This window comes from Bison bison, unplaced genomic scaffold (assembly GCF_000754665.1).
Source record: "Bison bison bison isolate TAMUID 2011002044 unplaced genomic scaffold, Bison_UMD1.0 scf7180017864307, whole genome shotgun sequence".
NCBI classification, from domain to species: Eukaryota; Metazoa; Chordata; class Mammalia; order Artiodactyla; family Bovidae; genus Bison; species Bison bison.
The window spans coordinates 4533980-4537364 of record NW_011494879.1 but is presented as its reverse complement, the minus strand read 5'-3'; the positions used below and the strand labels follow the sequence as shown (position 1 = coordinate 4537364).

Here is a 3385-nt window from a genome sequence, read left to right as displayed (position 1 = left end):
ACCCGCTCCAGAATTCTTGCCTGGAAAACTCCATGGGCAGAGGAGCCAGGTGGGCTACAGTGTGTGGGGCTTCGAAGGGTCAGACATAACTGAGCAACTGAACAGATACACAGAATTTGAAGAGACTGAGGGAAAAATTGTCAGAAAACTGAGGCTGTGTGTGTGCTGGCTTGGAGAGAATTGGGACACTGACTTAGGAATGCACTTCAGCCTTGGTCATGCTGCTTGGGCTGGGCTGTCCGTCAGGGGAGGGGTCCTCAGGGCTAAAGGAGGAGTAAAGGGATGGAAGAGAACCCAGAGCCAAAACAAGTCCGTCAGCTCTTAAGGACGTTTCAACAGAAGAAGCGTGAAGAAGAGGAACGCTAGAGGCATTCCTAGTACTTGTGGGTCCAACAGGAAATGTTGATGGGGCGTGGCATGTGGATCAGAAGCTGTGCTGGGTCCAGCCTGGGCTATTGAATAATGGTGCTTATTTCACCCACACAAGCAGTGTTTTAAAGACCAAATGAAATCATGAAGTGGTCCAGAGTCACCCTACCTTCTGACTGTTCTTGGGGATCAGCGGTTGAGAAGGACACAGGTGAATGTGGAGGGTCAGATGCACGTGTGCATGTGTGGAGAACAGTGGAAGGAATGACCAGGATGGAGGAGGGATGACATTTCTACTGTGGAAGGAACCAAGGCAAAGGCAGGAGTCAAAAAGGCTTTCGCCCCCTCCCAGTTTTGTTGAGAAAAAATTGGCATACGTCATTGTATTAGGTTGAAGGCAAATGGCAGGTTGGTTTGGTTTATGTAAACTATGAAATGATTACCATAAAAAGTTCAGCTGATATGCATCTGCTCCTAGAGATACAATGAGAAGAAAGAAGAAACTAAAAAAATGGGGAAAAGATGTCTCCTTGTCATGAGGACTCTTAGGATTTGCTGTCTTAACGTTCCTGTGGATCATGCAGCTGTAGTCATTGTGTTGTATGTTGCATCCCTAGCACTTTTTTATCTTACTACTAGAAGCTTGTACTTTTTTCGTTGGCTGTGTCATGCAGCTTGTGGGATCTTAGTTTCCTGACCAGGGATTGAACCTGGGCCCCTGGCAGTGGAAGTGTGGAGTCGTAACCACTGGACCGCCAAGGAAGTCCCTTTTGACTACCTTTCTCCAGTTTCACCCTGGGTTTTGAAAATTCCACTTGGAGGGCTGATATAATTTGTGCTGCTGACCCAAATGAGATGCAGCTCACAGCGAGATTCCTCCCGGTCAGGTCAGTGTGAGTGGCGGCTGTGGCTCAGTGCCGAAAGGGTGGGAAGAGGTGGGTGGGATTTAAGGCCCACAACTCCTGCAGGCCTGGGTTGGAACGCTGACGTCAATTTAAACTCAGGACTCTGTTATGTCAACTTCCGGAAGCAGGTCTGGTCACAGGCTGGCCCTGGAGCAGAGCTGACAGGCCTGCGGGGTGTGGGGCCTGGGGTGCTCTGCCGTCGGCTTCAGCTGGGCATTGGTGTGAGCATGAGCACAGATTCACATCCTTCCTTCCTTCACCGTGAACCCTAGTGATGGGGTGAGCAAGGTGATCATCCTCATGGCAGTATGAAATGTGTCATAAACACAAGACTAACCAAAGAGCCCACAGGCGCAGACAGGTGGATAAACAGCACGTCAGTCCTCAGCCCGACCGGGCACCCAGCTCCCAGCAGGAGCAACAACAAATCCAGTTCTGCAGAAAGGAGGCAATTCTTCGCCTCCTATTCCATCCACCGGCTTGCATGTCACTTGAAAATGCCTTCATTCCCTCCGTTCGAAATTAGGATTTTCAAGCAAGACACTAAAAATTGAAAAGCAAATAAATATTGCAGCCATGGGACTAGGATCCCTGGGAGTTCAAGAAATAATATAGAGGGGAGGGAGGTGGGAAGGAGGGTCAGGATGGGGAACACATGTACACCCATGGCTGATTCATGTGAATGTATGGCAAAACCCACCACAGTATTGTAAAGTAGCCTCAAATTAAAATATAAAAACAAAACAAAACAACAACAAAAAGAAATAGAAACCAGACAGAAAATGCAAGGCATTTTCCTGTGGTGTATCCCACCACTTGATTTCTAAGTTGACTATGCAATTAATATTCAACGTTATTTAACACCAGGAAAATTGATTTTATTTTGCTTGTTAAGAGAGTGTAGACCGTGGGAGGGGGAGTGGGGGTTAGAGTTATTCACAGATTTTAAACAGAATTACATCTGCCTGCTTATATTGACAAGGAAGGTAACAGCAATAAAAAATCTACCTGTGGAAAAGTCCTGGGGAATCCAGTGAGATCCTAAATAAATCCTGTGTGTGTGTGTGCAAGTGTGTGTTAGTCACTCAATCGTGTCCAACTCTGCGACCCCATAGACTGTAGCTCACCACACCCGCCTCTGTCCCTGGCATTCTCCAGGCAAGAATACTGGCAGGCAAGTGAGTTGCCATTTCCTTCTCCAGGGGATCTTCCCAACCCAGGGATGGAGGTCGGGTCTCCTGCATTGCAGGCAGGTTCTTTACCAACTGAGCCACCAGGGAAGCCCAGTCCAGTGTGTAATAAAAGACAAATATTTCTATTCGGTAAAAGCCAAGAGAGGATAGATACCAGGTAGGCTGCACCTGCTTTTCTTATCTAACCTTTTAAGAATGCGCTCACTAGTTTCCTGTTTATCCACACCCCCAGCTGAGGAAGGCGCTTGTTCCTGTGGGAAGATTCTGTTTGCAGCCCCTTCTCCACTTCCCTGAACACAAGGCTCTGGCGTTCCTTTTTTTTTTTCACATAATGGATTTACCCGCCCTGGGGAAGGTCACGGAAACCTGGCTTGGGATGTTTGCTTGTGCTTGTTTTCAGTTATTGATTTAATACAATTAAATATATCAATGAAACCCTAGTCATTTCTCGACAGTACTTTTTGCAAGGGCTGTGCGCACACACACGTTCAGGAAAGTTAGTAAAGAAAAGAGAAGCTTGAGAACGTTCGGCTGCGCAGGGAGCTGCAAGGCGGGCTGAGCATCCGTCACCTCGTCCCACTCTCTGCATCCGGGCTGGGAATCCAGCAGCAGCAGCAGCAGCAGCCCGCCTTCAGGGGCCCGGCGCCCGGGCGGGGTAGGCAGAGCCCCGCGCCGCGGGCGGGACCGGGGCTTTGGGGGGAGATAGAACCGCGGGTAGGGAGGGCGCGCAGGTGCTGCGGGCGCGGGGGTGGGTGCAGCCTGCAGACGCGCGCCGCTGCCGCCGCCCCGCCCCCGCCCCCCGGTCCCCCGCACCCCATCCCCTGCGCCCTGCGCCGCCACCCAGAGCACCCCCAACGTCCCAGAAGAGCAGGGCGGAGCACCCCCACCAGCCTGGCGGGTGACGCTGGTGACCCCGGG

The 3385-nt window shown here is 50.7% G+C and overlaps 1 long non-coding RNA gene across 1 annotated transcript in view; it reads left to right on the top strand.

The window, feature by feature from the left end:
• Window positions 1-2556: 2556 nt before the first annotated feature.
• Window positions 2557-3385, top strand: part of LOC104997339 — a 3465-nt gene continuing 2636 nt past the window's right edge. The window contains exon 1 of the long non-coding RNA XR_826319.1: window positions 2557-3122. This is a non-coding gene — a long non-coding RNA (uncharacterized LOC104997339). The remainder of the gene's footprint in view (window positions 3123-3385) is intronic.